Source organism: Triticum dicoccoides, chromosome 6B, assembly GCF_002162155.2.
Source record: "Triticum dicoccoides isolate Atlit2015 ecotype Zavitan chromosome 6B, WEW_v2.0, whole genome shotgun sequence".
In the NCBI taxonomy this organism is placed as follows: Eukaryota; Viridiplantae; Streptophyta; class Magnoliopsida; order Poales; family Poaceae; genus Triticum; species Triticum dicoccoides.
The window spans coordinates 116,385,005-116,396,273 of record NC_041391.1 but is presented as its reverse complement, the minus strand read 5'-3'; positions in this window follow the sequence as shown (position 1 = coordinate 116,396,273).

Sequence of the window (11,269 nt, the reverse complement as noted above, 5' to 3'; positions counted from 1 at the left end):
CCGCCTCGCCAGTAAGGGCGGAAGAGATCCGCCACCGCCCCGGCTGCTCCGGTGCGTCGTACTCCTTCTCCTCCGCCTCGTAAGCAAGCATGAAAGAAGACAGATGCCGCAGCTGCTCCATCTGCTCCAGCGTCTAGCAGCACAACCAGAGGCGGGAGGCAATACAAATACGGTCCATCATCTATCAAGCCTCTAGAGAAGTTACCGTACGATAGGTCCGAGGAGGAAAATGATACGATTGTGCGGACCCACGTGAAGGAGTTCTTTGAAGGGGTGAAAGCAAAGAGACATCCACCTCCGGAGGAGAAGGTAGATCCGGTGAAAGCAAAGCGCACTATCGATGCCCTAAGGAAACCACCAAAGTCTCCGCCGAGAACCAACTATGAGCGCATTACTGAACAGACATATCTCCAAGCCCAGCGGTCGGGAACTACTGTCAGTGCTAAAAGGTCAAAAGAACGAGCAAAGGGGAAAAAATTGCCCAGCTTGGCGAACAAGCACAGCAATCGTGCCCCCCCCCGCTCAATGTGTCTAATGCTCCGGGGACGGTGGCCGGTTATGGCAATCTTGACGATTACCTGCCTGATGATGCACTTCCTGATTTCTTGGAGGTGGACGAACACATATACGAGTACGGGAAGCCTCTCGTCAAAGATGAAAAATCTCTGACAACAATGATGCGAAGATTCCATAATTGGTACATGGAAACCTGCAGAGAGTCTGAGGGTAAGAATGCTTTGTATCTGCATATTAAAGAGGAGCACGATCTCGTTGCAAATGATCTGTTGACTGTTCCATTTGAGGAGTTCTTCGAGTTCTTCAATCAAAAGGCCCTCGATAAATTAATGGTCTTTTGCTACTGCCTGTAAGTACTATTTCTGTCATTAAGTCTCTATATATAGCTCGGCTCTTTCATTGCATGTATTTATAATTAATTATCCTCAATATATTATGCAGATTGAAGATCGTGAGTGCAAAAAACAAGAAATTTATGATATTGGGTTCATTAACACAAATATCATAGATGTATTTCTGGTTGAAAAGAACGTCAAATAGGCCGAGGACAACTTGCTACAACCGTTGATCAAAAATCAAAACAAAGATACCATACTCTTTCCTTACAACGGCCCGTGAGTGTTACTGTCGTGTGCATATTCGGTTTCCCTTATTACTCAAGCGAGCTTATAGTAATGTAATTGATGAGTTATGCATGCGTGCGCATGTACCACTATATTTTTCTGGAGATTAAGCTTGAGCGTGGACTAGTAACCGTCTTAGACTCGAGACGGAAAGATCCCAAATCCTATGCGGACATCACTGAAATGCTCAGCAAGTAAGTTCAATCGATCATTATCGCACCATATCGGCAACTTTTTGTTCATTTCCTGATATCTCAAGCAATAATAATAATTTTGTTTGTCTTACAGGGTTTGGAAACAGTTCACTGCAGAAGCTCTGGGACTGCCGACGGAGCTGACATATAAATGGCCGAAAGTAAGTACTACTGGCTAGCTAGTTGCGCGCATCTCCCGTTGATTCTATAGCTATACTTTCATCAATGCCATTTATAATGCTTCATTATCAGTTTGATTGACCTTTATTTCTCGTAAAGTGCTTGTGGCAGGAGGAAGGGAATGATTTCTGTGGATACTACGTGTGCGAGTTCATCCACACCGCGACTTTGAAAAACAAGCGGGGCTACTCTCAAAGACAATATGAAGCGCGTAAGCAATAATATTCAGAATTTCATTTTATTACATCATCATTTCTGTTGATTTTCATTCATATATATGTATTAATTAACCCCCTTCTTCAAATTAGACGTGGCAGATGCGGAATGAACTCCTAAAACCAGATCGCATGAAAGCAATTCAAGAGGAATTGGCGGAATTCTTTCTTGACCACGTCATCAATAAAGCCGGAGAATACCATGTGGAAATTGATTTCAAATGCTAGGGGTTTGTAATTAAGAGATCTTATACATATTGTACATGTATGTAGCCAGTAGCATCAGATACATGATACGAAAACTTGTTGTTCAACCAATCTCTCGGAGAAGGAGAGGTCGGTCGATCACTTCTCTCGGTATGCATGACGAACTTCTGTACTGAATGGTTCTCTCGATCACTTATGTATATATAATATGTAGCGTCGACCAAGCACAGACATAAGAGAGGACACTTCTCTCTATTAATTAGCTAGCTAACACAATATATGAAACACCTAAATTAACCCCCCAAAACCCCCAACCTCCCCTCCTTTAAAAAAAATAAAAACCCCAGCCACTGGAATGCTGACGCGTGGATGCCTTTTGGTCCCGGTTGGAGCCACCAACCGGGACCAAAGGCCCCCTGACTGGGCTCGGCGCACAGGGCCACGTGGAGGCACATTGGTCCCGGTTCTGGATTGAACCGGGACTAATGGGTGGAGGTATTAGTAACGGCCCATTAGTCCCGGTTCATGAACCGGGACTAAAGGCCCTTACGAACCGGGACTATTAGGTGTTTTTCTACTAGTGCATATGTGAAATAGTGACCTGAGATTAAGAAAAAACAAAAAAAAATTAAAAAAATTGTTACTAATGGCGCACTTCCATGTGGTGCGCCATTAGAATTTAATTCCAATGGCGTGATGCTAGTGGCGCACCAGTAGTGCGCCATTAGTAGCCAAAACAGGTGCGCCATTAGTAGGCCTTTTCCTAATAGTGGAAGCTGTGAAGTCCAAGGAAGGGAGCCCTTCCCCAATGTGAAAAGCAGGGGAGAGTGGTCTGATCCAATCCGAATGACCGCCTTGAGCGAACATAATGGGAACATGACCTCCAATTGGACGGACGCGAGGACCCGATCCCAGTGGGAGGTCATGTTCATCGTATACACCAAAAAGTTCAGTGTGTATTAAAAAAATGTTCACCGTATATTGAAAAAAAGTTCATCTTATGTTACATAAACTACAAAAAAATTTGGAAAGAGAAACTGAGAAAAACCAAAATCTGAAAAGAGGAAAGAAAAAAACATGAAATAGCAATGACCCCTATTACTCACCTTTCTCCGTGATGGCCAAGGCCTAAGCACGGCGACACAAACCAGTCTTAGCCATATTGAACTGTGTGCGGCGTACATAAACAAATGTATTATTTTCCCTAAAACAAATGATCCTTTGCTACTGACCCACCCAAGTACAAATGAATTTATGTCACTATCTACCATTCACGTGATCTATAAAGAGAGAGGGTTTTCTAATCAGAAGATGAATATCTGATTTCATTAATTTCACTTCCATGTCTTGGAGTTATCCAATCTCATCGAGTGTATTATTTGCTGCATCTTTGCACAGTAGATATTTTAGATAGGCATAGGCATTGGAGGCATTGGGAACTACTGACTGATATCCGGTATTACAACAAACACGCACCTCTGTTCTTTTCCATTCCACTCGGTCACTTCAAGGAGGTACTTTCCCTTGCCGCCTCATGCCCAGTCATCCTATATGCTATCCTCTCACGTCACTCAAGGGAACCAACAATCACATTTCGGGTGGCTTCCCTTAGTAAGCCTGAATCGCTTGACAAATAGTGATTGACAGATTGGTAAGGACATAGAGAGAGTGTACGGAGTCGTCTCACAGAAGTAAAGCTAAAATTTAATTAGACAACCCCATGACCACAAACACTGCAAATTGTACTTATGTAGAATGGTACAACAGTCATCAGTAATTTTAATCGCTCTCATGTGCAATCAAGCCAAGCACTGCTATGTACCGCGCGCGTGCATTACCACATGGTCGCCCAGTGAGTTTTAGGTGGGCCAGCCCAACTGTTTCTGATACTTTTTTTTAGAATTTCTACGAATTTAAAAAATATTTAAGATTTCAGAAAATGTTCATGCACTTAAAATTATTCTCTATTAAAAATATCACAAAGTAAAAAAAGTTTTCATAAATTTGAAAATTTGTTCATGAATTTAGAGAAGAGAAAAGAAAACAGAAAACCGTGAGAAAAAATGAGAAGAAAAACCTTGTGGAACCTTTCCAAAACTCACAGAAGGTTCTAGAGGTTACCCAAAACCATGGTGAACCAGCTCCAGATTACATAAACAGAAAAAGAACAACCAGTCTCATAGGCAAGCCTGCCGACGAGCTCGCTGGAGGACTCCGATAACGACCCGATGATGGTTGTGGCCTCTGACGACGAGCCGGTGCCCCTACCCATGCCATTCGATGACAATTTGACCTGGAACTGGCGCAGACATACTTCGACGATGTCATGGCGGAGGAGTAGCCGGTGCCGCAGTCAGTGTCAGCATTCCGATAGGGAAAGGAGGAGAAACTCTACAACCTTGACCTCCTCATGCATCACCAGCAGGCGGATGACTAGATCTACAGCGAGTTCGCGGGTGAGATGGCCGTGGTGGCCATGGCTGTGGAGAACTCGAATTTCGTCTTGGAGCAGCACGCGCTCTATAAGGCCCGTGCAACGCTCGCGCGCCTCGGATGCCCAGGAGGCCGCTGACGCGAAAGCCACCAGCTCCACGTCCTTTTCGTCGGAGATGCACGCCATTGGCACCGTTACAACAATGAGGCCGGCCCATCCACGTCCATCGTCGATCTCACCTCCACCGATGACAGCCAGGGAGCAGACTCTGACAGGAAGGGTAGGGCATCAGCGACAGCGGCACTTTGTGTCTCATGTCGGCTAGTCCATGTCCCATGTCCCATTCTTTGTCGCCGGTGACCACACCTTCACTTCCTGTGGCTCACGGCCGTTGGACATCAACACGGAGGGGAACAACAAGGACGTGGAGGCCGGACATTTTTTGGGGCTCATGGCCACCGACGAGGATTTTGACTAGGTTAACTTCCTGATGCTTTTGTTCAGTTGAAATATATTGAAATGTAATGAGTTTGGTCCGGTTTAAATGAGAATCATCCGGTTTGTTAAAATCCGGTTTAAAATGTATACAAGCATGGTTGGATGGACAGCTCTCATATCATTGACCGCATATGCACCCGTGGAAAAATACAATGTTCCGTTTTAGCGGTCCGTGTTGGAGATGCTCTTAACACGGGAGATGATATCCATGTTGTTATGGTCGGCATTGTTTGATCATGTGTCTTGTGAAAAAAAATCTTTTTGACCTGATGTGAATAAAAATTTCATTGGAGATAGGTGCTTCAACCATGTTCAATTTTTTTTTGCGAAAATTCAGCCATGTTCAATTGCCCATGCTTAACTTAAAAAAAGTACGAACAACCTAAATGCAAATATAAACCTTCACATGATACCAAAACGGTTTTCTTTGGTAAACTTTGTTACAAGGACTTTTGTACCGGCCCAGAGCATCATTTTGGTGCAAATGATGGATAAAGTTGTCACAGTTGCTGACCTACCAGAGGACTAAGATCACACCTAAGAGATTCTCAGAAATTGACTAAACAGAGTACAAACGAATTCATATCGGCTCCTACAGCCCAAGCCCTTTATAAGGAGCACCAGAGTAAAAGAGAAATACCACCTTATTTGCCATTTTAATTCTCTGTTTTGGAATATCACATGCCATTTGGTGCATTATGTGCTGAGTCTCTACACAATAATTGTTTGGATCTAATAGGCTTAGAAGGCATAGGGAATTGTCCATGGATAATCAGGTACTACGCTGCATCGTCGAAATTCCTACTGCCTTGCAAGGCACGTCCGGAATTCGAGCGAGAGGAGCAGGAAGGGCCCAGGAGCCGGAGCTTTTCGCTCGGCATGATTCGCCGAACGCGACGACGGCGGTCGATCAGCTGCTTCGATAGCCACCAGCAGGCTGGAACTGCAGGTAGTGCGAGAAACAGCGCGAGTCATTGCCGCCGCACGCTGGATTCCGTATGCGTGCATCCTTCGTCCCCCAGTGTCGCTTCTTCCCCGCTTGTGCCATGCGGGATCTGGGATGACAGTGGTAGGTAATTCAGTATTGTACCTGGGCCCGTGCCATCGATTCGATTCAATTCATACGAGGCTCGTTACCATTCTGATGATTGGGGCCTTTTACTATAGCTGATTTAGAAAGGAGAAAAAACTATTTGTTCTTTTAGTCTAATGCGAACTGGTCTATCTCCATGCATTGTCCATGGCTCGCACGACCAATACAATGCCGTGCAACACATGCAGAACTAACTGTCTGTCAATAGGCACACCTCGGTTAGTATTCTAATTAGCAGTCATAAAGTGAAAATTCATTGCATCTTCCATCCCAGCGCACTCTGTCCTAGGTTCCTAGTCGGAAAATATTCTGTAGAGCTTAGGCTTAGGTGCACCCCCTTATCTAGCCATCCATCTCTGCATCGCGATTCATGCAAGAACTTTTCTCTTTTTTGTTTCTTCCAAATAAAACAACATATGAACTTCAAACTTTTGCAGCACAACAAAACATTCTAACTAGAATGTGAGAAAAAACTTTCAGATTTTTTCGTGCATCATAAGTACTAAAAATAACATTTTTGAATAAAGAAAAACCCATTTTGTATATTTATGTTGGTCAAAAAAATCTGTAAGTTTTTTCTCTCATTATAATAAAAATGTTTTATTATCTTGCAAAGTTTGGAGTTCATATGTTGTTTTATGTGGAAGCAACAAAAAAAAGAAATTTTCACACAATAAGTTAGTTGTCTAGCACGGATCTCAAAATTATACTGGATGGTATGGATAGGAGGTGTCCATGAGCCTAAGCTCTAAAAATCCGCGTCCGTTCCTAGTCCCAGTTTGGACAAATAGAAAGAATGTATTCCGCAAATAAAAAGAGGACAGAATGTGCATTCCAACGAAGAGAAAGTTTAGGGCTAATCAAAGTACACTTCTGTTTTGTTACAACCTCTCTAAACACATCCACGGAGGAGATCTCTCCATACCTTTCATAACAAAAGGTAGCATGATTTTTCTTAAGAAAAATGTTGCCCACGCCTAGCGTGTCAATACGCGGCCTGTGTATGTACCGCCCATACACGGCGTATGTGGCATACCTAAACCCTATTTGACACCCTCAACTTTTTTTGTCTTTCCTTTTAATCTTCAAAAAGTATGAGCTGCAGGAGATTCAAAATCCAACCCTCAAAGTTTACTTCAAGTTCTAGTAATCAATCGGGGCAGGTTACTTGTTGTGCCCACTTGCTTTCTTTTTCACTTCTTTCATGGCAAACATAACTTCGTGAACTTTCAGGACAGTTTTTTTCGTGCTTTTTTAAGCCAGGATTTGTTCTGTTTTATTATGTGTTTTTTCCCTTTTTCCTTTTTTATCTTTTTATTTCTTTTTTTAATCAAATTTGTGAACTTTTTCTTAGATTTGTGAATCTTTTCAATTTCTTGAACTCCTTTTGCAACTTTTTAGAGATCTTTTTTTTTTGAAATGTTGTGAATTTTTCATATCTGTGAACATCTTTTCCAAAATTGATGAACTTTTTTCAAATTCGCGAGCGCTTGGGCCAGCCCAACAGGCACCCGACGGGAGCAACACAGTCGCCTAGTTGGGCCAAGCACTAAGCGTTTTGTTTCTTTACTTTTTTGTTAATTCATATTTCTCCTTTTTTGTCCGTATTATTCATTTTGAAATATGTTTGAAAATATGAGAATTTGTTTGTAATATCAGAAAATGTTCTCGTTATCAAATATTATCTACAATTTAAAAGATGTTATGGAATTTAAAAAATGACCCTGTTTTCGATTTTTTTGCTCACAAAATTAAGAAATGTTTGCGTTTCAAAAAATGTTGATATTTAAAAAAGACATATGTGCTTTGAAATTTGTGTTCAGAATTTTCATCAATTGTTGAGTATTTGGTTGAGTATTTGTTAACAATTTTAGAATTAGCGTTCATGTTTGTAAAATTTCATAGAAAATTTGAATTTCAGAAATTGTCGACAAATTTTAAGAAATGGTTAGGACTTCAGGAAATGTTCATGTTGAATGATAATGATGAAATTCACAAACAGAAGCATTCAAATTAGAAAAACCTACATGCTCATGGATGCACCCGTGTGGCCTGGCACAGACATATGAGGCATCAATGCCTGGTTTGAGTGACTTCTGATACCGTTTGCACGCTGCCATACATTCGGTCATTTATCGACCCTTTTCATCGAGAAAACTCCAAAAAAATGCAAAACTTGTTAAAAAGCCGAACTACTTGCATTAATGCCTTTATATGGTCATAGAAGCTGGTGGAAAACTTTGGGCGATTTGATAGATGTCAAACAACAATGTTTGCTTTCGAACGGACCCTTCTCGCCTACCCAAACACTCTCCGTTGAACATGGTCTACTTTTGGACATCCTTAAAATAACTCCAACTTTTGCAAGTAGATAGGCATATGCCCATGATAGGCATCTATAACTAGTTTGAATGACTTTCGACACTATTATGCAAGATCAGCCTCTTTTCATATTATGTTACAAAACCACACAAAAAATATGGAAAAGAAACTAAAAAAACCCAAAATCTGAAAATAGAAGAAGAAAAAGAAAGGAAAAAAACCCAAAATAGCAACAACCCTTATCACTCACCTTGCTCCGCGATGGCCAAGGCCTAAGCATGGTGACATAACTGATAGCCATATTGAACTGTGTGCGGCGTACATAAACAAATGTATTATTTTCCCTAAAACAAATGATCCTTTGCTACTGACCCACCCAAGTACAAATGAATTTATGTCACTATCTACCATTCACGTGATCTATAAAGAGAGAGGGTTTTCTAATCAGAAGATGAATATCTGATTTCATTAATTTCACTTCCATGTCTTGGAGTTATCCAATCTCATCGAGTGTATTATTTGCTGCATCTTTGCACAGTAGATATTTTAGATAGGCATAGGCATTGGAGGCATTGGGAACTACTGACTGATATCCGGTATTACAACAAACACGCACCTCTGTTCTTTTCCATTCCACTCGGTCACTTCAAGGCGGTACTTTCCCTTGCCGCCTCATGCCTAGTCATCCTATATGCTATCCTCTCACGTCACTCAAGGGAACCAACAATCACATTTCGGGTGGCTTCCCTTAGTAAGCCTGAATCGCTTGACAGATAGTGATTGACAGATTGGTAAGGACATAGAGAGAGTGTACGGAGTCGTCTCACAGAAGTAAAGCTAAAATTTAATTAGACAACCCCATGACCACAAACACTGCAAATTGTACTTATGTAGAATGGTACAACAGTCATCAGTAATTTTAATCGCTCTCATGTGCAATCAAGCCAAGCACTGCTATGTACCGCGCGCGTGCATTACCACATGGTCGCCCAGTGAGTTTTAGGTGGGCCAGCCCAACTGCTTCTGATACTTTTTTTAGAATTTCTACGAATTTAAAAAATATTTAAGATTTCAGAAAATGTTCATGCACTTAAAATTATTCTCTATTAAAAATATCACAAAGTAAAAAAGTTTTCATAAATTTGAAAATTTGTTCATGAATTTAGAAAAGAGAAAAGAAAACAGAAAACCGTGAGAAAAAATGAGAAGAAAAACCTTGTGGAACCTTTCCAAAACTGACAGAAGGTTCTAGAGGTTACCCAAAACCATGGTGAACCAGCTCGAGATTACATAAACAGAAAAAGAACAACCAGTCTCTAAGGCAAGCCTGCCGACGAGCTCGCTGGAGGACTCCGATAACGACCCGATGATGGTTGTGGCCTCTGACGACGAGCCGGTGCCCCTACCCATGCCATTCGATGACAATTTGACCTGGAACTGGCGCGGACATACTTCGACGATGTCATGGCGGAGGAGTAGCCAGTGCCGCAGTCAGTGTCAGCATTCCGATAGGGAAAGGAGGAGAAACTCTACAACCTTGACCTCCTCATGCATCACCAGCAGGCGGATGACTAGATCTACAGCGAGTTCGCGGGTGAGATGGCCGTGGTGGCCATGGCTGTGGAGAACTCGAATTTCGTCTTGGAGCAGCACGCGCTCTATAGGCCCGTGCAACGCTCGCGCGCCTCGGATGCCCAGGAGGCCGCTGACGCGAAAGCCACCAGCTCCACGTCCTTTTCGTCGGAGATGCACACCATTGGCACCGTTACGACAATGAGGCCGGCCCATCCACGTCCATCGTCGACCTCACCTCCACCGATGACAGCCAGGGAGCAGACTCTGACAGGAAGGGTAGGGCATCAGCGACGGCGGCACTTTGTGTCTCATGTCGGCTAGTCCATGTCCCATGTCCCATTCTTTGTCGCCGGTGACCACACCTTCACTTCCTGTGGCTCACGGCCGTTGGACATCAACACGGAGGGGAATAACAAGGACGTGGAGGCCGGACATTTTTTGGGGCTCATGGCCACCGACGAGGATTTTGACTAGGTTAACTTCCTGATGCTTTTGTTCAGTTGAAATATATTGAAATGTAATGAGTTTGGTCCGGTTTAAATGAGAATCATCCGGTTTGTTAAAATCCGGTTTAAAATGTATACAAGCATGGTTGGATGGACAGCTCTCATATCATTGACCGCATATGCACCCGTGGAAAAATACAATGTTCCGTTTTAGCGGTCCGTGTTGGAGATGCTCTTAACACGGGAGATGATATCCATGTTGTTATGGTCGGCATTGTTTGATCATGTGTCTTGTGAAAAAAAATCTTTTTGACCTGATGTGAATAAAAATTTCATTGGAGATAGGTGCTTCAACCATGTTCAATTTTTTTTTGCGAAAATTCAGCCATGTTCAATTGCCCATGCTTAACTTAAAAAAAGTACGAACAACCTAAATGCAAATATAAACCTTCACACGATACCAAAACGGTTTTCTTTGGTAAACTTTGTTACAAGGACTTTTGTACCGGCCCAGAGCATCATTTTGGTGCAAATGATGGATAAAGTTGTCACAGTTGCTGACCTACCAGAGGACTAAGATCACACCTAAGAGATTCTCAGAAATTGACTAAACAGAGTACAAACGAATTCATATCGGCTCCTACAGCCCAAGCCCTTTATAAGGAGCACCAGAGTAAAAGAGAAATACCACCTTATTTGCCATTTTAATTCTCTGTTTTGGAATATCACATGCCATTTGGTGCATTATGTGCTGAGTCTCTACACAATAATTGTTTGGATCTAATAGGCTTAGAAGGCATAGGGAATTATCCATGGATAATCAGGTACTACGCTGCATCGTCGAAATTCCTACTGCCTTGCAAGGCACGTCCGGAATTCGAGCGAGAGGAGCAGGAAGGGCCCAGGAGCCGGAGCTTTTCGCCCGGCATGATTCGCCGAACGCGACGACGGCGGTCGATCAGCTGC